The following is a 25,942-nucleotide window of genomic DNA, read 5'->3' as shown; positions in this document are numbered from 1 at the left end:
TGTTAACACAGCATTTTACTAATAACTGAAAATGTCACTTAGATGGCTTTATGCTTGATATATATGTAGCACATTTTCAAAATGGTATGTGGGTGTCTGATAAGACTAATGGTGAACTAGTACTGAATATGAATAAGAGTATAGGAATTTGGCCTTATAATGAAAAACAAGTGAAGGAAAAGTTGTGCTCCTACACATTATCCTCAAAATATCCTTTATGGATTTCAACAAGTATGTCTCGTGTATATATATATATGTACATGCATACAAGTAAACATATTCATATGCCTGTATTATATATGCACCACAAAAAAAATGGCATCAGATAAATTGGTCTACATGATATAAACATGTTAGTTTTCCATGTCACAGAAGTAGAGTAACAAAGTATGGTAACAGCAGAGGTATCATCCAAGTTACCTTTTAAAAAAACATCTGAAGATGAAAAGTGTTTAATTAGTCAAAAGAAAAGTATAATAACTCCAACTGTTGTAGTATAGTTAATAATATGTTTTATTAAGACCAATTATATGACACATTTAATGTCTAGACTGCAAAGAATGTTACAACAAGGCTACAATATCATTAACACAATTTAATAGAAATTGAGGTACAGAGGGGTAAAGTGCCTTAGGAGCAAGAGACAGCCAGGAATAATACACAGATGTCTTGAGTTCCAATTTAATATACAACTCTTTTGTGCCTTGACAGCTAGTTATTCAGTTTCTGCTGTAACTTTAAAAAGTAATTACAACTAGTCTTAAGAATGAATCTTGTAAATTTAATATAATTCCTCTAATATTTTGTACGCTTTAAAAAAGAAGTAGGTTGACAAAATGCAAAATATTTTCTAAAATAGTTGTAATTAATCACAATCAGACAGTTGTTGGCTTATTTTCCCTTTCACTCACCAAGAAGATAAACACAGCTCACCTGATACAATAAGAACATGAAACTGAACATCTAACTTCAAACAGAAATTTCACAGAATATTTTATTGTGCATGAAGGTTTGTACATCTTTGCCATGATTTAGAGCTAACTTCACTATTTTTCCCTCTACAGGTCCCACTGCGTAGTATAGTATACACTATAGATACTAAAATTTATGAAAAAATGTCTCAGCTCAACTGATCTTTGTTTTTAAGAAAACAGTATGTTAGACCTTCCAACAGTAAGACTCTGTGGTGATTCAGGATAAATTTATAACACTCCCTGATGAAGCTATTATGTTTTAGGTATAGAAAAGAGCAGAACAATTTAGGTAAACTGTTCAAACTGTATTTTATCCTACTTCTGTTTCCACTTCTTTGCTACAACAACCTTTAGAGCCTTTTCATTTAAAAGATGCTTTTATTCACAATAAAATATCATTTTTTCCTGTTAGGTTTTAATTTTTGTGACTTACAGTAATTGTAACAAACACATGTTGCTTCTCACAAGGTTTACATATTGGAAGGCCAAGCATGGTGCTTATTTTTAAAGAAATGTTATCCACTGGCAAATCATTCTAATAGAAATATTCTAATTATGTTTACTTTGCATCTAAAAATATTATTTTTCTTAATTAGTGATTTATACTAAAGCTTATCAGATTTTTATTTCATTTGGTTACAAATATATGTCTACATTTTAAATATGACCCAAATTATCCAATTCACTGTTTCTTCATTTTGTCAAAAGTATTACAGCTGGTGGAATTTGACTACTGAAAAGTACTGTAATGACTTTGTATGTCACAGGTCACATATTAAATTTCTGAGATTAAGACAAATTGGTTTATATGTTTTGCATTCAACAATTAATTATACTTAAATATAAACTCAATTACTATAAAATGAAACAAAACAAGACAAAACATATACAGTACACATTTATTATATCCCCTTGCATTCTTTTCATAAACATACTGTTATTTGACATTTGTAATCACCCATGACATGGCTTTATATGCCTAAATTAATTTTTCTGCTTCACAGATCCCACTTGTGCTCAGCAAGTTACAAACATGATTTGCCTCCAGACTCCAACAAAACGTGTCAATACACAAATTCACTACATTTTTGTTATTCCTTTTCTAATGCCCTCTTTCTTTGAAGTCTGGATACAGTGCCTTGCAGGCACTGCCATTATTTGCTTTAGCTATCAAACATTTAGAAAATGCAATAAGAAAAGTCATTGTAAGAAAGCACCATCATCTGCTACAGTATGAGCTTCTATCAGTATTGTAAGAAGACCACATTACCTAGAAATATATTAATGTTCCACATTTTTAACTTCCACATTAAAAATATCTAGGTCATCCTTTTCTCATCACAGAATCACAGAATTGTAGGGGTTGGAAGGGACCTCGAGAGATCTCTGGGTCCAACCCCCCTGCCAAAGCAGGTTCCCTAGAGCAAATTGCACAGGTAGGCCTCCAGATGGGCCTTGAATATCTCCAGAGATGGAGACTCCACAACCTCCCTGGGCAGCCTGTTCCAGTGCTCCAACAGCCTCACCGAGAAGAAGTTATTTCACATGTTGCTGTGGAACTTCCTGTGATCCATTTTGTGGCCATTGCCCCTTGTCCTATCCCCACAAGCCACTGAGAAGAGTTTGGCCATATCCCACTGTCTCCCACGCCTAAGTTATTTATAAGCATTGATAAGATCCCCCCTCAGACTTATTTTCTCAAGGCTGAACACACCAAGGTCTCTCAGCCTGTCCTCATAAGTGAGATGACCTGTATCATCTTTGTGGCCCTCCGCTGGACTCTTTCCAGGAGATCCCTGTCTCTTTTGTACTGCGGAGCCCAGAACTGGACAGAGTACTACTCCACGTGAGGCCTGACCAGGGCAGAGTAGAGGGGGAGGATCACCTCCCTTAAACTGCTGGCCACACTCCTTGTAATGCATGTCAGGATCCCAATGGCCCTCTTGGCCACGAGGGCACACTGCTGGTTCATGGTCAACCTGTCGTCCACCAGGATCCCCAGGTCCTTCTCCTCAGAGCTCCTCTCCAGCAGGTTGTCCGCCAGCCTGTACTGATACATGTGGCTGTTCCTTCCCAGGTGTAGGACTCTACACTTGCTCTTATTAAACTTAATTTGGTTTCTTCCTGCTCATCTCTCCAGCCTGCCCAGGTCTCACTGAATGGCAGGACATCCTTCTGGCATGTTGGTCACTATTACCAGCTTTGTGTCATTGGCATACTTGCTGAGGGTGAACACTCTTCCCTCATCAAGGTCATCAGTGAAGATGCTGAACAAGGCCAGACTCAGCACTGACCCCTGGGGAACACCACTAGTTACAGGTCTCCAGCCGGACTCTGCACCACTGACTCCACACTCAGAGCTCGGCCAGTCAGCCAGTTCTCAACCCACCTTGCTGTCCACTCATCTATCCCACACTTTCTCAGCTTTGCTAGAAGGATGTTGTGGGAGACAGTATCAAAAGCCTTGCTAAAGTCAAGGTAAATGACATCCACTGCTCTACCCCCATCTACCCAGCTGGTGATGTCATCATAGAAGTCAATGAGGTTGGGGTTCTTTGACCACAGGGCACTCTACTTGGCACCTGGCCTGATGGCTGCAGATGCATCCCAACTGTCCACAAGGGGAAAATGGATCCTGGCCCAGGAGCTGGCAGGGCTCATTGAGAGGGCTTTAAACTAGGTAAGAAGGGGGGCGGGGATGAAACAAAGCTTGTTGCAGGTGTGCCAGGGGAAACACTGGCAAGGCTGGGGGAGAAGGCTAAGGCCCAGCTGAAGTGCATTTACACTAATGCACGCAGCATGGGCAACAAGTAGCAGGAGCTGGAAGCCATTGCGCAGCACACAGGCTATGACTTGGTTGCCATCACAGAAACGTGGTGGGACCACTCTCATGACTGGAGTGCTGCAACGTCTGGCTATAGGCTCTTCAGAAGGGACAGGCAGCACGGAAGGGGTGGTGGAGTGGCTCTCTATATTAGAGAGTGTTTTGATGTCGTCGAACTTGAGGCTGGGAATGACAAGGTGGAGTCGCTATGGGTTAGGATCAGCAGAAAGGCCAACAAGGGAAGCATCCTGGTGGGGGTCTGTTATAGACCGCCAAACGAGGATGAGGGGACGGATGAGGAGTTCTACAGGCAGCTGGCAGAAGTTGCGAAATCGTCAGCGCTTGTTCTTGTGGGGGACTTCAACTTCCCAGACATATCCTGGAAACACAACACAGCCCAGAGAAAGCAGTCCAGGAGGTATCTGGAGAGCGTGGAAGATAACTTCCTGACACAGCTGGTTGGCGAGCCTACCAGGGGAGGTGCCCCACTAGACCTTCTGTTCACTAACAGAGAAGGGCTGGCGGGAGACATGTTGGTCAGGGGCTGCCTTGGGCAGAGTGACCACAAAATGGTAGAGTTCTCGATCCTTGGTGAAGTCAGGAAGGGGACCAGTAAGACCGCTGTCTTGGACTTCTGGAGGGCTGCCTTTGAGCTGTTCAAGACACTGAGAGTGTCTTGGGAGGCGGTTCTGAAAGACAGAGGAGCCCAGGAAGGCTGGGCGCTCTTCAAGAAAGAAATCTTAATGGCTCAGGAGCGGTCTGTCCCCACGTGCCCAAAGATGAGCTGGCATGGAAGAAGACCAGCCTGGCTGAGCAGAGAGCTGTGGCTCGAGCTTAGGAGAAAAAAAGAGGGTTTATAATCTTTGGAAAAGAGGGCGGGCCACTCAGGGGGACTACAAGGATGTTGCGAGGTGGTGCAGGGACAAAATCAGGAAGACCAAAGCTCATTTGGAGCTCAATCTGGCCACTGCTGTTAAAGACAACAAAAAATGTTTTTATAAATACATCAGCACAAAAAGGAGGACTAAGGAGAATCTCCACCCTTTATTGGATGTGGGGGGAAACTTAGCAATCAGAGATGAGGAAAAAGCTGAGGTGCTTAACGCCTTCTTTGCCTCAGTCTTTAACAGCAAAACCAGTTGTTCTCTGGACGCCCAGAACCCTGAGCTGGTGGAAGGGGATGGGGAGCAGAATGTGCCCCCCACAATCCATGAGGAAATGGTTGGCGACAGCACTTGGATGTACGCAAGTCGATGGGGCCGGATGGGATCCACCCGAGGGTACTGAGAGAACTGGCGGAAGAGCTGGCCAAGCCGCTTTCCATCATTTACCGGCAGTCCTGGCTATCGGGGGAGGTCCCACTTGACTGGCGGCTAGCAAACGTGACGCCCATCTACAAGAAGGGCCGAAGGGTAGACCCGGGGAACTATAGGCCTGTTAGTTTAACATCAGTGCCAGGGAAGCTCATGGAGCAGATTATCTTGTGTGTCATCATGCGGCAGTTGCAGGACAAGCAGGCGATTAGGCCTAGTCAGCATGGGTTTATGAAGGGCAGGTCCTGCCTGATGAACCTCATCTCCTTCTATGACAAGGTGACACGCTTAGTGGATGAGGGAAAGGCTGTGGATGTGGTCTACCTTGACTTCAGTAAGGCATTTGACACCGTTCCCCACAGCATTCTCCTCAGGAAACTGGCTGCTTATGGCTTGGACTGGCGTACACGTCGTTGGGTTAAGAGCTGGCTGGATGGCCGGGCCCAGAGAGTTGTGGTGAATGGAGTCAAATCCAGTTGGAGGCCGGTCACTAGTGGAGTCCCCCAGGGCTTGGTACTGGGACCAGTCCTCTTTAACATCTTCATCGATGATCTGGATGAGGGGAACGAGTGCGCCCTCAGCAAGTTTGCAGACGACACCAACTTAGGTGCGTGTGTCCATCTGCTCGAGGGTAGGAAGGCTCTGCAGGAGGATCTGGATAGGCTGGATCGATGGGCCGAGGCCAACGGTATGAAGTTCAACAAGGCCAAGTGCCGGGTCCTGCACCTGGGGCACAACAACACCAAACACAGCTACAGGCTGGTTGGATGGCTACAGGCTGGTTGGATGTGTGGTTGTGTGTACAGATGTACAGATGTGTGGTTGGAAAGCTGCCTGGCAGAGAAGGACCTGGTTGATAGTCGGCTGAATATGAGCCAGCAGTGTGCTCAGGCGACCAAGAAGGCCAACAGCATCCTGGCTTGTATAAGAAACAGTGTGGCCAGCAGGTCCAGGGAAGTGATTGTCCGCCTGTACTTGGCTCTGGTGAGTACTGCGTTCAGTTTTGGGCCTCTCGCTACAAGAAGGACATGGTGTTGCTTGAGTCCAGAGAAGGGCTACGAAGCTGGTGAAGAGTCTGGAGAACAAGGCTTACGAGGAGCGGCTGAGGGAGCTCGGACTGTTTAGCCTGGAGAAGAGGAGGCTCAGGGGTGACCTTATTGCACTCTACAGGTACCTGAAAGGAGGCTGTAGCAAGGTGGCGGTTGGTCTATTCTCCCATGTGCCTGGTGACAGGACAAGGGGGAATGGGCTAAAATTGCCCCAGGGGAGGTTTAGGTTGGATATTAGGAAAAACTTCTTTACTGAACGGGTTGTTAGTCACTGGAATAGGCTGCCCAGGGAAGTGGTTGAGTCACCATCCCTGGAGGTCTTTAAAAGACGTTTAGATGTACAGCTTAGTGATATGGTTTAGTGGAAGATTTGTTAGCGTTAGGTCGGAGGTTGGACTCAGTGATCTTGGAGGTCTCATCCAACCTAGATTATTTTGTGATTCTGTGATTCTGTGAATCCATGTTGACTACTCATAACCTTCTCTTTCCAATTCCTTGGAGATGGCATCCAGAACAAACTGTTCCATTAGGAACAGCTTGTCCTTTCCAGGGACAGAGGTGAGACTGACTGGTCTGTAGTTTCCTGGATCCTCCTTCTGGCCCTTTTCGAAAACCAGAGTGACATTGGCTATCCTCCAGTCTTCAGGCACTTCTCCCATTCTCCAAGACCTTTCAAAGATGATAAAGAGCAGTTCAGTGATCACCTCTGCCAGATTCCTCAGCAAACGTGGATGCCTCCCATCAGGGCCCATGAATTTATGCACACTGATCCCACTCAGATGCTCCCAAACCACATCCTCCTCAACCAGAGGGGAGCTCTCCACCTCCCAGACTATTTCTCCTCCCTCCAGGGTCCAGGAGTCCCAGGGGGAGTCTTTGAAGCAAAGACCGAAGCAAAGAAGGCATTCAGTATCTCCGCCTTCTCAGCATCCCCTGTTACAAGGACACCCCCTTCATTCAGCCAAGGACCCACATTATCCCTAGTCTTCCTTTTACTGTTTACATACTTAAAAACAAAAATAAAAACAAACAAACAAACAACAACAACAACAAAAACCTTCTTATTATCCATTATCTCTTTTGCAAGCTTCATCTCCAGGTGGGCTTTAACCTTCCTCATTGTATCCCTGCAAGCCCTAACAACACTTCTATACTACTCCCAAGGGGACAGGCCCTTTTACCACATTTCATAGACCTTCTTCTTCCTTTTGATCTTGTCGTTGAGCTCCTTGCTCATCCACGCAGGTCTCCTGCCCCCCTTCCCTGATTTCCTACTCTTAGGGATGTACCGATCCTGAGCTTGGAGGAAGTGCTATTTAAATTTTGCCCAGCTTTCACAAGCATCCTTACCTTCTAGCAAACTAGCTCATGAGATACCCCTAAGGAGGTCCCAGTAGGCTCTCTGAAAGACCAGTGTGGCAATCCTACTTTTTGCCTTACTTCTTCCACCAAGTTCCATCTTGAACTCCACTATCTCATGGTCGCTGCATCCCAAGATGCCCCCAACCTTCACATCCCTAACAAGCCCATCACTCTTGTTAAGAACAAGGTCCAGAAACACCCCCTGCCTCATCGGCTTTTCCACCACCTGCTTCAGAAAATTATCTTCAAAGCATTGTAGGAACTGTTTGGACTGTTCGTGCCTGACCGAGATGCTTATACAAAAGATGTCTGGATAACTGAAGTCCCCCATGAGAACCAGTGCCCGGGATCATGACACTACTTCCAGCTGCTTATAGAAGGCCTCATCAGCCTTCTCCTCCTGATCTAGTGACCTGTATTATAACCTCACACCAGTGTCACCTATACCAGCCCACCTCTTAATTCTCACCCACAAGCTCTCCACTGGTTCTTCACCCTCCCCCAGGTGGAGCTGGGTACATTCTAATTGCCCTCTCACATAAATGGCTACTCCTCCCCCTTACATCCCCAGCCTGTCTTTCCTAAAAAGAACATAGCCCTTCACGATGGCATTGCAGTTATGCGAGCTGTCCCAACATGTCTCCATGATCGCAGTGAGATCATGGCCTTGCAGTGATCTCAGTGAGATCATGTACACAGATCTCCAGCTCATCCTGTTTTTTAAGCATGCTTCATGCATTAGTATACAGTCACTTTAGGGAAGCAGGAGGTGCAGTTACCCCTGGAGGGACACAAGAAGGTTCCGGATGGGGTATCAGGAGCATTAACTTCTCTGAGGAGCCCTCAGGCAATCCTATGGGACAACTCAGAGGTTTTTCCCTACCATCTTTAACAGTGACAGCGATGAAAACGTCCCCCAGCCCTTGTCTGTCACATTTAAATCCCCTCCTTTCCCCCACTGAACCTAGTTTAAAGCCCTGGTAATCAGTCCAGAGAGCTTGCTCCCCAAAATGCTTGTGCCCCACTTGCTGAATCAGCAGCCCACATACCCAACTTCTCAAAGGCCTTCCCAAGGTCAAAATACCCAAAGCCTTGGTCTAGACACCACTGCCTCAGCCACTTACCTGTCCTGTTCTCCTTCTTTCTGGGTCCTGGTCACCCATTGGGAGGATAATTGAGAACAGTACCTGTACCCCAGTCCCTCCAACAACCTTCCCAGGGACACAAAGTCCTTTTTAACATTACTCATTTTCCTTGTTGCAGTTTCCCAGGACCCAATCTGAATGATGATAAGAGGATAGTAGTGCTCCAGTTTAATGAGCTGCAGCTGAGCCTTCCTAAAGTCTCTGATATGTGTTCCAGGAAGACAACACACCTCTCTGGAGAGGTTATCTGGACAGCAAACAGGAGGCTCGGTGCCCCCCCTGCAAGGAGTACCAGATCACTATAATACTCCACCCTTTTTTTGTGGCACTGATTTGGATGCAGTGCCCCATCTGGCCCCAATTCCTATGCTTCCCTTGTCCTTGACATGCTTCTCAGGACCTGGGTTTCGACTACTGTCCAGACCCTCATCCTTTTCCTGCCCGAGAACCTCGAATCTATTACCCAGGGACACCATGGGGGTTGGGGGCAGGTGCCTCCTTCTGCTTCGGGCAGAGATGAGGGTCCAGCCCCTTTTCTCTCATGGGTGATCAAGCCCTCTATTCTACAGGTGAGCAGCTGGATAGGCTACTACCCCTTGCAGGGACTTAGGAGGGGGCTGCTGGACATCAGTAGGGAAAGGTTGATGCTTCCTATCCATCTCCCTCAGAGTCTCCCAGGAGCTCCTCAGGCTGCTGATTTCTCGCTGCAGCCTGGCCATCTACTCAAGCAGTTCCTTGAGCAGGGCACACCTGCACCCACAAGAGCCCTCTCTTCCCTCAGGACCCGGGGGGCCTCCACATTTTAGAGCTCCCCACAGACTCCAGTCTGGACTGCCACTTCACCCCTCAGGGGATCCACCCAGGTGCCCATATGAGCCCAGAGAGGTCATGTCCCCTCAGTTTGGGTTGCTGCCTCGGCCTGGCTGCTGCACCGGTTCCCCTCCATGGTGAATTCTAAGTTGTAAGAGGCAGAGTTCCCAAAGGAGAGGAGAGGAAAAGAAAGGGAGATGGGAAAGGGAGAAGAGGATCCTCCCTGTGCTCCTCCCTGCCCCCCAAACTGCCTGCTCTAATGGCCAAGCCAGTTCCCACGTCCAGCTCACAGTGCTCCCTAGGGACTGCTTTTATAGCGCCAGGGGGTGGGCTGCTGTCACTCCTGGCTCCGCCCTCAGGGCATTAGCACCCGTAGTGGCACAAGCACAGCTCCTGCCTGCTCAGGGAGGGGCCGGGGCTGCGGCTCTGAGCAAATGGCTCTGTGCTGTGTTATTGGGGTGGTTTTAGTGGTTGGCTCCATCAGTCTCTCTGCCAGGAGCCCTCGCTGCAGTCAATCCGCGGTAGGTCCTTGCTAAAATTCTGACCTGCCTTGAAATTGATTAACATACCATTTTTCTAATTTTTACGTTCTCCTAACTCTCACCGACAACCAGACCTGAAGGAAGAATTCCAAAGGTGCCAAACACTTGCAATATCAAAGTATAAACTAAACACCACTAATATCAAAGTATAGAGCACTGGGTTTATTTCTACCATACCATTCCTTTAAGTCTATTTTTTGCATACCTTATTTAACAATTTTAATGGTTAAGTGAAAGAGTAGCAAAAAGATGGTGGGAAATAACTAATATCAACAGAATGCAAAAGGTAAAGTATATGTGAGAAAGAGCACAAGCTAGAGTTGTCAAGAGGCTTATAGGGCCATATCTGTGGTACAAAAGTACTTCCCTACACATTCTCTTTGCTCTACAGCACAACAGTGTGGAATATCAGCTTTTCAGTTCTCTCAGTTCATCTCCCTAGAAATTCATATAATGTCAATTTTATCAGGAAAACTACTTCCTGGAGGCTACTATAAATCAATAGGCATAGATTTTCTTATTACTATTTTTCTGCTTTCCTCATCTTTCCATCTCTCATTGTTTGTTCCCTACCAGGCCTCACAATTTCTTACCCTTCTGATTTGTTGTACTTATGCTTTCTATATAGCTGTCCCTGTGTAAGATTTTTAGTCGTATTCCTCTTCTTTCATCAATAAACAGAGTTTCCATTAAAAGTTTTATGTCCAGATATCTCTACTATCTGCCTGTTTACAAAAAATGCCTACATTTTACTGTCAGGTAAAAAGTGATGAAGTCTCTCACATGTCTGTCTTACATGGCTGTCCATTTATTCTGGAAAACAAACAAACAAACAAACAACAACAAAAAAAAACTCCCAACTTTTGGAAGGTAAAACCTGGGGACAGTAAAAACTTAGAAAGAAAATGAACAGCATCTGGGGGCTGACCTGCTGGAGAGCAGCTCTGCAGAGAGAGACCTGGGAGTCCTGGTGGACAGCAGGCTGACCATGGGTCATCAATGTATGCTTGTGGCCAATAAGGCCAACGTTATCCTGGGGTATTGCCAGCAGGTCCAGGGAAGTGATCCTCCCCATCTACTTAGCCCTGGTGAGGCCACACCTGGAGTATTGTGTCCAGTTATGGGCTCCCCAGTACAAGCGGGACATGGAGCTACTGGAGCAAGTCCAGAGGAAGACTACAAAGATAATTAGAGGACTGGGGCACCTGTCGTACCAGGACAGGCTGAGAAAACTGGGCCTGTTTAGCCTGGAAAAGAGAGGACTGAGAGGAGACCTCATCAATGTATATAAATATCTGAGGGGAGGGTGTGAAGAGGATGGAACCAGTCTCTTTTCAGTTGTGCCCAGCGACAGAATGAGAGGCAACGGGCACAAACTGAAGCACAGCAAGCTCCATCTGAATATGAGAGGGTATTTTTTTTACTGTGAGGATGACAGAGCACTGGAACAGATTGCCCAGATAGGTTGTGTAGTCTTCTTCTTTGGAGATATTCAAAACCCATGTGGATGCCATCCTTCTCTAGGTGATTCTGCTTGGCCGGGGGTTTGGACTAGATGATCTTCAGAGGTCCCTTCCAACCTCAACTATTCTGTGATTCTGTGATCAACAAAAGGAAAGGCTTTAATACCAAATACCATGTAGAGATATACAAATTCAAGTACACGTAAAATGTTCTTATATGAAACTTGATTATTCTAAAGCACCATTCGGAAGCTCTCCAAATGTTAGCCTTCATCACTGGTTTAGTCTTATTGCTCTTCAGCTTTGGAAGATTAAGATAGGTAATATTATATGAAAATTTGACCAACAGAATCGTGGTATTATGGATTTGACAAATGCAAATGGAGAATTTTCCAAACTCTACTATTCTGAAATTTGCTTTAGGAGGGCACAATAAGAAATTTAATATACATCCAATAAGTCCATTTCTCCAAAAAAAAAGGGGTATAAACATGACATCCATGTAATTGATACCAAATGTCAATAGATTTATAGATGCATAAATTATTCTCATGTAAGCCTGTAACCCTGAAGAGTCTCTCTTATATTGATTCTGTAATTTAATTAAATTTAGCTAAAACTTGGAAGTGTTCCTTACAATTTTCTTATTTCAGCCTGTGAAAACTTGAAGATTATATGCTGACTATGAGGAGGACAGGCCAAACTTTTCTAAAGTTCTGAAGCAGGGCATTTGCCTTGAAATTTGAAAATTTGAATGCAGAAGACATTAAAAATTATTTCAGTCTGCTGTAAATCTGGGAGTAAAATGTGTCCATCAGCATGTGTAAACGTGTCCATCAGCAAGAACCTGTATTAGCTAATTAATATTTTATGTCAAATAATGTTCCAGAACATTATAGCAAAATACATCAAACTCACAGAAACTGTGTTCTTGCTCTTAGATATGTATTTCAGTACTACTTACTATTATACATGGTCATTACTTGTTATAACCATGTTTGACATCAGGTGCCAAAAAGTTTTTTTCTTCTTAGACATTTACACAATGCTGTGGTTTGGATTTTTTATGAAAATGTATTGGGTTTACATTGTAAAGTTTTGGTAGCAGGGGTAGCTTCTGTGAGAAGAGACTAGAAACTGCCCCATGTTAGGTAAGGGCCAGTTTCAACTGGCGTTAAAAGGAACCCACCACAAGTCAGAGCTGAACCAGTGAGAGTCACTGTTTGTGCTTCTGTGAGAGCAGATTTAAGAAACGGAAAAATAATAAAAATAATAATAAAAAAAAAAATGCTGCGCAACAGCAGCTGGGAGAGATAGGAGTGAAAAACAGCCCTGCAGACCCCAAGATCAATGAAGGAGGGGGAGGAGGTGCTCAAGGTGCCGGAGCAGAAGTTCCCCTGTAGCTGTGGAGAGGCCCCTGGTGGAGCAGGCTGTCCCCCTGCAGCCCATGGGTCCCACACAGAGCAGATCTCCATGCTGCAGCCCATGGAGAAGCCCCCAGTGGAGCAGGTGGATGGGGCCTGGAGGAGGATGCGGCCCATGGAGAGCCCCCACAGGAGCAGGCCCCGGGCCGGAGCTGCAGCCCATGGAGAGGAGCCCACACAGGAGCAGGGGGTCTGGGGGGAGCTGCCTCCCATGGGGGACCCGTGCTGGAGCAGTTTGCTCCTGACAGATGGACCCTGTGGTACCGACTCATATTTGGAGCAGTTCTTGAAGAGCTGCTGCCTGTGGGCAGCCCCCGCAGGATCAGTTTGGGAAGGATGGCAACCTGTGGGAGGGACCCCAGTTTGGAGCAGGGGCAGAGAGTGACCATGAAGGAGCGGCAGAGACAAAGCACAGGGATTAAGAGCAGCCTCCATTCCCCATTCCCCTGTGCCACTCAGGGGGAGGATGTAGAAGAGTGCACATTGTGGGGAAAGGTGTTCTTAGTTTGTTTCTGGGTTCTCACTCCTCTTGTCTGCTAGTGATAGGCAATACATTATAGTAATCTCCCTATGCTGAATCTGTTTTACCCGTTTATGACTGTTGAATGATCTCCCTGTCTGTATTTCAAACTTGAGCACTTTGCATTGTATTTTCTCCCAATTTTCCTTTAAGGAAGGAGAGTAAGAGAGCAGTTGTGGTGGAGTTCAGCTCTGTATTAGGGTAAAACCACCACAGAAAACAGTGGTGTTGATGTTTTTAGTTGTTGCAGAGCAGCATTTACATAGACCTGAAGTCTTTTCTGCTTCTCATGCTGCCCTGCCAGAGCGAAATCTGTGGGAGCTCCAGAAGCTGGGAGGGGACACAGCCAGGACAGCCGACCCAAACAGACCAAAGAGATATTCCGTACCCTATGGCATCCTGTTCAGCAACAAAAGCTAGGGTAAGGGAGGAAAGGGAGGACATCTGGAGTGAAGACATTTGTCTTCCCAAGAAACTGTTACTGTGATGAACCCTGCTTTCCTGGTAAAGACTGAACATCTGCCTGCTGATGGGAAGTAGCAAATGAATTCCTAGTTTTGCTTTGCTTGTGCATGTGGCTTTTGCTTTACCTAGCAAACTATCTCAACCCATGAGTTCTCACACTTTTACCTTTCTGATTCTCTTCCATATCCCACCTGGGGAGAGTAAGCAATCAGCTGTGTGGGACTTCACTGTCTGCTGGTGTTAAACCACAATATTATCCTAGTTGTACAAGCAAAAGAGTAGCCATAGCTACACCTTTAATTTCCTTTTCTTTCTTCTTCCTCTGTAAACTGTTACACTCAATATAACAACCTAAGTTTCTTCATCTTTGTCTCCAAACCCTAGTCCAGGTTAGCTGTTTTTTTCATCCATTCACATAGCTATCTACCTCTTCCAGAAAAGGGAGTGTCAGGTAATGAGTTATGCAATTACACAATTCAAAAATAAATAGAGCTATCTTATAATTTTTGTTTCAGTTACATGAAATAATTCTTATTCATTGTAATGCCTCTAAGAAAATAGTAGCCATTTACTGTTATAATAAATGGATATGGAAGTGACTCTCAGTCCTAGTTTGCCAAGATAATTTCAGTTTTTAAAACATTGCTCTGCCAACCTCTCAGCTTTAAGTTACTGCCAGAGCTTCTGCTGATCTGAGTCAGAACAAGCCACAGTGTTTTATCTCAGAATGCCTTATAAGCTGAAAATAGATACAGGATAGATGGAGGGAGGACCTTTTCAACAAAATAATCATAATTGCAGTTCAAATCAGAAAGATTAAAACATTTGTGCAGGTAAGCAGTGACCTAAAGATAGGTTTGGAACCTATATTTATAAATAACCATATATTGGAACTATTTACCAGTAAAAATGTTATGGAGGTATGTTTCAGGATCCATCACTGAAAGAGTGATGATACATGTCCTGACCTGATATATGAAGAGGTTCTAGTTTTCCCTGAAGCCAACAGAAAAATTTCTCTGAGTTACCTAATTTGTAAATTATTATTGCAGTATCAAAAGGTAGTGTAAAAATCTGAAAATAAACTTGAAATTGAAGAAAACTAATGAAATGAAGTAAATGAAATATTTATAGTTGATTGGTAAGAAAGATGAGAATTTATTTTTTGCTATTAAAAATTATGCTAATAGATGGAATTTTGTTCACTTAAGACCTTCTCTGCTATTTTAGCTTTCAGGTCAAACCCTAAAATTTTAGTCTGCTTGTTAGTTCCACTGACTTAATTGGCACAAATAGGACTCTGCTTCTAACTCTTTGCTGAGTTTAATATGGAAGTTTAATGTGCAATTTATCAATTCAAAGATGTCTTTCTTGAAGAAAACACACTGTTCTGGCAAGTCTTTTTTTTTCTTTTTTTTTCTGTTCTGTTACTGGCAGGTCTATTAGCTATTGTTTTCAAGGTTCCCAGAAAGTTTGATTTTGGGCCCAGTTTTCAGGTGCTTGTTATTTATTCAGACTTTACCCAATTATTTTAAGAATTACCTCAAGCTGAAATTTTGATGATGCTGAATATTAAAAAAAAAAAAAAAAAAAAAAAAAAAAAAAAAAAAACTTCTAGCAAAAGTATTTCAGCTACTGCATGAAGCCAAGGGAAAATACAGTATTTTTGAATGTTAATAGAATTCTGGCAATCTGTTCTTTGGAATGCTGTTATAACACTAAAGCCATAGGATAGGGACTTGAAATTTGGCAGGGAACTGAGTTTTGCATAATGGATTTCCTTTTTGCTGTTCCTGTGAAAAACTGTCCTTGTTTGACCTAGTTATAAGCTTTAGAAAGACTGTGATGTGCATGTTCTTAGAGACTTGTTGGAAGTTAAGTGTTCAAATTTCTATAAGTTTCCCTAAGCACTCTAAAGCCTCCCACAACTATTAGAAATGTCTAAGCTGCCACCTGCCATGTGGCCAAGCATTTCAGGTGCAAATCCATTACTTTCCCTCTAGTGGCCATTTGGTGTGAATGAAGAGAAAGAGAAATCAGGAGAGAAATTAAAGGCTTGTATTTTCTGTGCTTTCAGTAATTTCCTGTTGTCAAAGAGCAGAGAAGCACAATTCCAATTTAGAGCACACCAATTCCTAAATGAAAATTTGCACTCCTACAAATCTATCAGCTGCAACTTTACTTTGGAAAGTTATATCTAAGGTTTAGTTAGATATCTGTGCTTCAGTTTCTTTAACATCAGTTTTCTCTTCTGAGACACTTTGTAGAATCTGAGGCACCTGGACAAGGAAGGCAGATGCAACAGAAGCCAACTAGGAGAACTGTACCTTTCCACTTTGGCATGGAAAGTCAGATGGAAACCTTACTACTAAATAAATAGATAGATAGATAGATAAATAGATAGATAGATAGATAGATAGATATCAGGAATTAAATCAACCTGCTAGAGTTGGGAACATTCAAGGGACTCCTCAAATTGACAGATCTAAGTTGTTCTATTCTTATAATTTGTCTATCCCAGGATCTCTCTACCTAAACTGATGGATATAGTGTTAATCCAATAGGCATTCTGAGAGAAAGCTTTATAAAGAGAAGAGAACATTACTGATTGTAGTGGGTTTACATGGCAAGGTTTTGGTAGCAGGGGACCTTAGGGGTGGCTTCTGTGAGAAGAATCTAGAAGCTGCCCCATGTTAGGGGCCTGCTGCTGACCAGAGCCAAGACAATAAACAATGTTGTTTCCAAGACAATAAACAATGTTGTTTGTGCCTCTGTGAGAGCATATTTAAGACAGTGGGGAAAAATAAATAAATAAATAAATAAATAAAATAAAAAATGCTGCTGGGAGAGTGAGAGGAGTGAGAAACAGCCTTGCAGGCGCCAAGGTCAGTGAAGATGGAGGGAGAGAGGTGCTCCAGGCACTGGAGCAGAAGTCCCCTGCGGCCTGTGGTGAGGATCATGGTGAAGCAGGCTGTCCCCCTGCAGCCCATGGAGTACCACAGTGGAGCAGGGTTCCATGATTCAGCCCATGGACCATGGTGGAGCAGGTGGACCTGCACTGAAGGAGCCTGTGGAGGACCCCCACCAGAGCAGATTCTGGGCTGGACCTGTAGCCTGTGGAGAGGAGACCACCCAGGAGCAGGTGACCTGGCAGGAGCTGCTGCCCATGGGGGATCCGGGTTGGAGCAGTTTGCTCCTGAGAGATGGACCCCATGGTACAGACCCATATCTGGAGCAGTTCTTGAAGAGCTGCTGCCTGTGCGAAGCCCATGCTGGATCAATTCAGCAAGGACTGCATCCTGTGGGAGGGACTCCACAGCACAGGGAACGAGAGTGACCGAGAAGGTATGATGGAGATGGAAGTGCTATAGACTGACCATAACCCCCATTCCCCTGTTCCCCTACGCTGCTTGGAGGGAGGAGGTGGAAGAGGGTTAATTGGGGGAATTCATTTTTGGTTTCTTTCCTTTGTTTCTCACTTCTCTATCTCATTAGTAATAGGCAATAAAACTTACTATCTCCCTCTGCTGAGTCTGTTTTGCCTGTCACAATAATTACTGCGTGATCTCCCCATCCTTATCTCAACCCTTGAGCCCTTTTCAGCGTATTTTCTCCCCCTTTCCCTTTAAGGAGGGGGTGTGAGAGAGCGGTTGTGGTGGAGTTGGCTGCCCACCCGAGTAAATCCACCACAGCCATATATTGGTGTTTTTTTTTGTTTGTTTGTTTATGAAGACAAGATATGAAAGAAAGCATTTTATTAAAAAAAAAAAAAAATGCAAAAATATGGAATTCCTAACATTTATTCTTTGAAGGTAGGTTGGGTCCCCTTTGGCCCTTTCACTTTCCTTCTTATTCTGCCCAGTCAGCAAGGAGGCTGTGGGTGCACAAGAAGCTGGGAGGGGACACATCCAGGACAGCTGACCCAAACTGACTAACAAAATCACTAAACCTGACCCCCTGTTTTCAAGGTGAAAGCTCCAATCAATAGGGAAATTCATTCACTGTATTCATTTTAATGAAAATGTCAGTGATTGTACCATTTTATGCTTGATGCAAGGGTACCTGAACGTGAGCTCAGAGTATGTCCATTAAAGCCATTGGCAATATCCCTTGAAAGGAGGATAGGCAGGTATATGGATCAGTACACATCTTACACAGGAAATTGTTCCCCTGACTGCATTTTGTGTATCTGTAATTACTTTCACAATATAAATACCATAGGCACCATGAGAAAGAAGACAGAAACTGTGTGTTAATTTAGGTACAGTGCATATCAATCAATCTTACTCAATATAACAAGGCAAACAAAGTGAATTGCACCATGTAGAATTCTGCTCAATAGGTAAGACATTCGTACAGCTGATAGCCTTCTTCACAGCTGCTTCTAAATTGTGGCTACACCAATCTCTGTAGTTCCATATATTTTTCACAGTTAATAAATTTACAGAATAATATGTAACATGCTGTTCTGTTTAAATAGTACTGAACCCCTCCCCATCATCTGAGGTGATTCTGAAAGATATCATATATTTGATTAGAATTAGAACAGTTCAGTTGGAAGGGACTTTAAAGATCATAAAGCCCAACTGCTTGACCACTTCAGAACTAAAAGTTAAAGCATATTATTAAGGACATTATCCAAATGCCTCTTGAACACTGACAAGCATGGAGTATCAACCACCTCACTAGAAAGCCTGTTCCAGTGTTTGATCACCCTCAGGGTAAATATTTTTTTCCTACTTAGTCTTTTCCTGTTAGGTCTTCCTATTTTCAGTTGGCACAACCATGGCACAACTTTGTACCACTTCCATTCATCCTATTATTGGTTACCAAGGAGAAGAGATTGACACCTTCCTCTTCATTCCTCCTTCTGCAGGAAGCTGTAGAGTGCAATGAGGTCACCTACCTGCCTTCTTTTCTCCAAATTAGACAAAAAAGTGTCCTTAGCCTCTCCTCATCAGACATGCCTTTCAAATGTTTTACCACTTTTGTGGCCTTCCTCTGGAAGTATTCAAGTATCTTATATATATATAAACTTATATATATGGTAGAGCCCAGAACTATAGAGCCCAGAACTATACACAATATTCAAGGTGAACCCACACTGATGCTAAATACAGTAGGAGAATCACCTCTTTCGACTGTTTGGCTATACTGTGCTTAATGCAAGTCAAAATGCAGTTTGCCCTTCTGTCTGCCAGGGCACAATGCTAGCTCATGCTTAGATTACTGTCAACCAAAACCCCCAGATCCCTTTCTGCTGAGCTGCTCTCTAGCAACTTGTCTCCCAGTCTGTGTTTGTGTCCAGAACTACTACATTCTAGGTGCAGAACAACTAATTCTAATTTAATTAACTGGTTTCTGATATTAACTCTGGTTCTCTGACACATTTATATTTGATATTAATGAATTAATACATATTTTAAAGATATTCTGATTTTGATATAAGAATGGTATGGTTCAGAAAACTAGATTTATTCCTTCCTACATCATTCCATAGGAAAAGCAAAACAAAAAAGTAATAACTACAACAGAATAGAAGATAAACACAACCTCAGAAATCATGCAAGATCATATTTTGATCATCAGCTTAGTCACTCAAGGCTAAAATAGGATTTAGCTCCAGATTGCAATTACCTAAATTTAGTCGTCTGCAATCTGTAGCTGAATCCCATCATTAAATATAGATTTGTGCAATCTGGAATCTCATCCCATATGACAGAAATGTAAAATTCAGACTGCTAACCAACAAAATGAGTAAGATACTAGAAGAAAAGATTTATGAGCTAAGGTTAAAGTACCCAGATTGCATAAATCATCAAGTTAATGGTTAAGAAGATCACACTGAAGCAAATATCAACATATTTAGAGGGCTGAATTACATTACAGAGTAAAATTACTTCAGCACAAACAATTACATATAAGCAGAAATTATGGAACCAACAGTGAAGTTATCCATAACAAAACAAATAAATAAATAAATAAATAAATCACGTTATGTTAATACAGAGAAGAAAATTAAAGACAGATTCAAGAATGAGAATGAGGGAAAATTATTGGGAAAAAAATAATAACAATATGGGGAAAAAATCAACCTATTGGTGTACTCACTGCATACAGCTTTTCATTTGATCCTACCATATGTTCTACCACAATAAAATGATTGATATTCTTATTTTAAGTTCATATATACATAGTAATTTCCATGTGTAAAAATTAACGTTCTCTTAATATTTTTTCAAAATATCAAAAAGAGGGGAAAGATTTAATTTATCTTCTAAAAGGATTTAATGGGGCTAGGTATCCATGTGGATTTAAGTATAAAGTAGATGTCTCTCTCTCAGGCTAATGAGAGAGAGAGACTGCACACTCTTAAATCTAGAACTCGTTTGTCAAATGCAATGTAGGAACTGAAGATGCAGGATGAAAAAACAGAATGCTCTTCAGTATTCATGATCTTTTACTAGAAATAACCACATCATACCATCTAATTAATAACATGACAACATGATTATGTATATCAGCAAGGAAAAGGTAAATAGGAAAGCTCAATCATCTTGTCTGGCAATATACTGTGCATATTCAATTTTAATAAGCAGATTATATATGACAAATTGAAATTGAGACATATAACAACTAAAGAATATTTATCTTAGAGAACCATTTTAACATCCACCTTTACATCTAACATTAACAAAATGTTCTAAGAAGTTTCCTATGCTAATGATCTTTCAGATTCACTGTCTCAATAAAGGTTAGGATAATAACTATGAAAAGGAACTGTATGATTTTGATAACACGGCTCAATAAATTTGATTTTCTTCTCAGGTCACAGACTTTTCAGTAACCTACCAAAAAAAAAAAAAAAAGCATCAGGACTTGTCTGGATTTGTCTTGGCCTGAGATTATTCTAACATAATTATTGCCATAATAGCAATTGCCTGACACAGAGGTTAATATAACTTTGTTAATATAACTAGTTTAATCATTGTTTATGACAATACTAAGTGTGGAGTAAATTGTTTGTTGTTCCAGATTAAAATATGGTGTTGGAATGCTGCAAACACAGGATAGTAACAGAAATCACAGACTGCAAAGACAATTCACAACAGCTCATTTTTATACATAACAAGATCATGAATGTAAAATAACACCTAAAATTAAAAGTTGACCTAAAATGTATAAAGAGAAGTTATATAGAAACGTGATCAATTATAGAAGTAACTGTTCCTACTGAATGTATGTATATGTATTTCAGAGAATTAGAGAATGATGGGACAGGAATGAAAAAAGTGATATATCAAACCAGTCTTAGGCTTCAAAATATAACTTTATTAGTCTAACATTCAGTAACATACGCTGACAATGTTTAGTTTTTATTATTTTATTTCTCAGCACTAGAAAAAAAAAAAAAAAAGAGATGTACTTTACCTTTACCTGATATTGCAAGTCTATGTAAAGTATAATAATATTACAGTATTAAAGTCTTTCACTAGTTAACATATAACAAAAGAACAATCATTAATTAAAAACTTGCGTTTTAGAACTAAAAATTGAGGATGGTAAATCTGTCATCTTTTCCCTAAAAAAAAAAAAAAAAAAAAAAGTAGCAATGAGTTACAACAGCTGCAGCATTGTAGAGGCATCTTTTAAATTTAAGAAATTTAAGTGCATTAATTCTTTTCAAATAAATCAATAATATGGATTTTTGATATTCTTGTCCTTAGGAAACACAAAATATTTTACAGTGTGAGGTCTGATCTTCAAAGCATTACCCATCTGAGAAATCCTTGCCATGCAAATAATATTCACTGGCAAAGTCACTGGCTGCATGAGTAACATTTATATAGCTTTTCTATAACCCACTTTACAGAATGGAACAGGAATCTATGAGCCCAAGGCTGCATTATGTCAATTTAGATTTGTATGTTGATTTCAGTGGAAGCCAAGCAGGGTCTCACAGATGCAAAAAGAACATTAACCCTAATCTATATTACTGGTTTACAGCAAACTTTGACCCCACTCAGTCTAGAACTTTGCCTCTTTAAAGTATACAAATCTGATCATTATTGAACACTGTGAACTTTGTTGTCACATCTCTGCATTTCATATTAAGTCCTCCCATGGAAATAGGAAATCCCATCCCAAAACACACTGATGTTTTTGTTTGCTTTTTTCATTTAAAGCAACAAATTATTCTTGGTGACCTTTATGGAAGGCATGATATAAAACTTGTTTCAGTATATTTCTGTATCAAAGTTAAGATGTAAAAGAATCCAGATATGCAGTATAAAACAAAATTCAATTAATGTAAAGTTTAGTTTCCTATTTCTGTCAAATTTTACAATGCTGTAACATCTATGCCACTTCCCCATTACTATGTGGAATTTTTTAAGATGGTCCAGTCAGAATAAGTGATTCAAGGAAAACCCTCACTGCTTGGATTACTGGGATAGCAATTGATCAGTCACTCTTAGAGAAATTTATTTGTGCAGGTCAATCAAAAAGGAGTATGCATTCAATGCAATTGACAATTTCAGAATTTAGCTGTAGAATTCTAAAATGTGTCTGGATATGTACAGATAAATTTCTCTAGATCTTATCCATTTATGGTATTAACTGAGCAATAAAAAGCATGCTAAGGATATCACAGAATCACAGAATAGTCTAGGTTGGAAGAGACCTCCAAGATCACCGAGTCCAACCTCTGACCTAACGCTAACAAATCAAGATTACCATCTTGGGAAATTAAGAAGGAAGACATTCATACCTCTAAAGAAATCAAAATGATATTTGTGTCTGTGTGTGTGTATGCATGCATAATAGCAACCTACTACACTTTTCCTATACTATATTCTGGAACAAGTGTTTGGGGTGTTTAACTGAAACTTTCTTAAATATATGTCAGCAGGAGTTAGAATGCATGGACTGTTTCATCCCAAATGCTTGAAACCTGGCAACATTCTTAACAGTGGAAAATATGGCCATAAAAATGAATATTCCAGGAAAATGAAAAACAAACATTTCTATCTACCTCACCTACAATCATCTAGAGCAATAATTAATTTGCCAGGAAATTGTATGCTGGCAGGAACATTTACTTTAGTCATCACTTGAATTTGTGCCAAAATAATCCTATAAAACTGATAGAGGAATAAAGCTCCTTTGAAGCCCTTGGATCTATTTTTTGTGTCCTTTAAAATACTCAGTACTAGAGATCTCCTGAGGTCCTTTCAAACCTTTATGATTCTGTAGTTCTCTTGTTCTTAATCTGCAGTAGTCTAACTACCAAAACAGAAAGCCCTGTGATGGCTAAACTGAATACTTCTGTTTACAGAAGTATTATTACAGAGGTAATACTTCTGTTTACAATATTTCTGTTTCTTTAGCTCAGTGCAATGAGACAATATATCACTGCAAAAGCATACAAGCTATCTGCAGAAAGCCAAATGGTTTCATTACTACATCTTTGACTGAACAAAGCTGATTCTTGGACATAACTTCTTGGTTTTGATATGAAACATTTAGTCCAAGCAATAAAGATCTTAAATGAAGTCAAAACTACAATATACATAGGCGGATGGATACTGCATCAGAACTCTGTAAGACAGGATTATTTATAACTACGAGACAGGCTTTATATAGGTAGCTGGGTAGCTGCCTTTCTTAAACAATATATTAGATTATTTATAATTCCAGTAGAATTTATTTCTTTGTGAGCTTTGCAACTATAGCTCATGTGGCTGCCCTGGCCCCAGTGATATTATCACTAGAAAATGCAATGTAATATGTTGCTTTACAGCTTATCTCACTACAGCTTTCAACATCAGTTGAAATTCTGATGTTCAGTGTTATTTCTTTTTGAAGTTAATCCTCTCTCAGTTCCATTTAAAGCCTCACATCAAGGACAAGTACTCCTGGTTTCTGCAGATGTATCTGAATTAAATTAGTGGACATCAGTGATGATCCTCCATTTTAAGCAATACAGAGTCCTGCCAATGATTTGGAGGAAGTTCAGTGAGTTCAACGAAAGTGGAAAATTACCCGAGAAAATTTCAGTGAGGATCAGACAAGTTTGCTATTACCAAAACTGAAACATATGTTCCAAGACAAGGTGAAATTAACCTTTACAAATGCACTCCTCTTTATTGTAATCATAATTAATAAGCATAGTTTCTGGTTAGATGGTATCTTTAAATATGTTTAATGATATGCATGTGAATTGTCACAAATTCTCCAGTAAGAATATTCACATGACAGCAAAGCAGATGTTTAAGTGCTTTCATAGTACAGCAAAGAGCTGGTATTAGTGTCATGTATCTGCTTCTGAAATATGAATTGAAAATTTCCTCATAAAAATAAAAGCAAAATGAATATTGAGAGGCCAGTGACAGTAGCAATATTGGTAAATTGTTAAAGAAAACAAAGAAAAATCACAACCAACCAACCAACCAAACAAACAAAACATTTCCTAAACATGTAATTCAATCAGTTTGGAAATTGAAAACTACATTCATTGGAAGGATAGAAATTTGACTGCTTAATATTTTTAAAAAGTAATTTCATCTTGAAGAAAGGTAATCAACATATAAGCTTTGCTTTCTTATTGAGGAAGCTTTATTTCAAATTTTTTAGCTTACAAGCTTAAATGCTTCTCTTTAGCTACCTCTTTTATTAGAGTCGTTACAGTCAGTGGAGTATGGAGAACTGTTCTGCTGGCCAGATTTGGATGCTAAATTCAAGGAAAGCAGAAATTAATACCCAGTTCTACTGACTGTATTGCTTTGGGACACGAGTCACTTGCTCACAAAAGGCACTGGCTAACATTTGAGATGCCATAGATGACGTGAAGAAGACCTTAGGAAGCTTTCTTAGTGAAATATTTGTTTATGTGGCAGTTACAGAAAGACACCTGTGGGATTTAAAATGAAAGAAATGTCTATGTTTAGGCAACCATAATTTGTTCTATACTTCCATTGACTGTAACAGGAGTTTAGACATGTAATTCACAGGTTGTTTTATAAAATTGTAAATGTTGGTGACTATGATCTGCAGCTGAAAAGCAATCAGGCAAAGGCATTATATGTATCACAAAGAAATCTAGCTGTGTCCTCAAAACATAACTGACGGTTACGGTTATCTTCCTACATATCTTCCATCAAAACTCACCCAGGACTTTAGGCTGAGTAGGTACCACTGACTAATAAACAACTAAAAAAGGAAGAAGACAGTAGAGTTAAGCTCAGAGAATAATGCAGGGTGTGACATGACCATAGCTGTTACAAAGAAAGCTGGCTTTATCTCAACATAAAGAGTACTGGAGTGTGGCCTTTGTTTTAGATAACCAACAGCCAGTTGAGTGGGTCAAGTGACTGTATCAATGGCTGAATAGATCAACGGGTATTGCAAATGTTTTTCCCTGAAATAGCCTGACCAGCATGGAGGGAATGAGTATGTTCTAACACAGAACATGAAAAGTAAACATCTAGCAAAATAATTTTGAAGAGAGCAATGGACTTGAGCCCACATATTCCTTCCCAGTGACTGAGGATGCCCAGTGTCATGATAGTGAGCATATCATAGAGGGCAGTATTAGGAATCACAGTGGTATCGTGACCATACTGTATTGCAGTTGCTATATTTAGCTAAATGTAACTTACATCTCTCTTGTGATTTCAGTATATTTTGTCTCTCTGCTCAATCAGCAATCACACGTAACATCGAGTATCTTCAGATAAGTCAATTTGATATTAAGCATCATAGCCCCTCCTCCCCCCCCCCCCCCCCCCCGAATATTTTAAAGAACCTGATCAGAGAGTATTGGACTCTGGCAGTAGGTTACCCTGTCATGGGAGTTGACATTCACAGCCATTAGGAGGGAAAAATAAAGCAATATTTGTCATGCTGATGTGCTGATGTTGAGATCATGTAACAGTTCTATCATATATTTTGAAATTCAATATTCTATAAATTCCAGACAGAAAAGTTAATTATTTTCTTTCCTTTTCTTTCTTTCTTTCTTTCTTTCTTTCTTTCTTTCTTTCTTTCTTT

General features: G+C 41.2%; 2 long non-coding RNA genes across 2 annotated transcripts in view; one reads left to right on the top strand and one right to left on the bottom strand.

Annotated features, from left to right (window-relative positions):
• The window catches only part of LOC118163220, a 742,076-nt gene that overhangs the window by 62,225 nt on the left and 653,909 nt on the right, over positions 1-25,942 (top strand). The window lies entirely within an intron of this gene.
• LOC118163209 lies at positions 3,021-19,389 on the bottom strand. The gene is made up of 3 exons (XR_004748923.1): positions 19,380-19,389; positions 8,896-8,901; positions 3,021-3,209 (listed from the first exon to the last, which is right to left on the bottom strand). It is a non-coding gene; the product is annotated as an uncharacterized LOC118163209 (long non-coding RNA).

Source organism: Oxyura jamaicensis, chromosome 1 (assembly GCF_011077185.1).
Source record: "Oxyura jamaicensis isolate SHBP4307 breed ruddy duck chromosome 1, BPBGC_Ojam_1.0, whole genome shotgun sequence".
Taxonomy (NCBI): domain Eukaryota; kingdom Metazoa; phylum Chordata; class Aves; order Anseriformes; family Anatidae; genus Oxyura; species Oxyura jamaicensis.
This window is presented reverse-complemented; position numbering and strand designations above follow the sequence as displayed.